We start from the raw sequence: 299 nt of genomic DNA on the forward strand, positions 1-299 counted from the left end.
ACACCTTTTTTTCTCCACAGAAGAACTGGTGGTATTGGAAAGAGCCCCTGGCCAGGGCCTGCCCGCGCTGCGAGGAAGCCTCTGGGCAGCCCCGTGTTAAAGACCTGCTGGCACAGGTGCCCTGGCTGGTGCCCGTGGGGCGAAGCCGCGGGCCCACAGCATGGCCCTGCCCTGGCAGCTGGTTGTGGGACTGCAAACCCCAGAGCAGCAGCAGCCCACGCCCCCATCCCGCTGTCCCGCCCGCACCCTCCCGGGTCAGCAGCAGTGGCAGGCCCCGCCCGGCACCGGCCCGCTCGGCA

The sequence above is a fragment of the Buceros rhinoceros genome, unplaced genomic scaffold, assembly GCF_000710305.1.
Source record: "Buceros rhinoceros silvestris isolate BGI_N320 unplaced genomic scaffold, ASM71030v1 scaffold26505, whole genome shotgun sequence".
Classification (NCBI taxonomy): Eukaryota; Metazoa; Chordata; class Aves; order Bucerotiformes; family Bucerotidae; genus Buceros; species Buceros rhinoceros.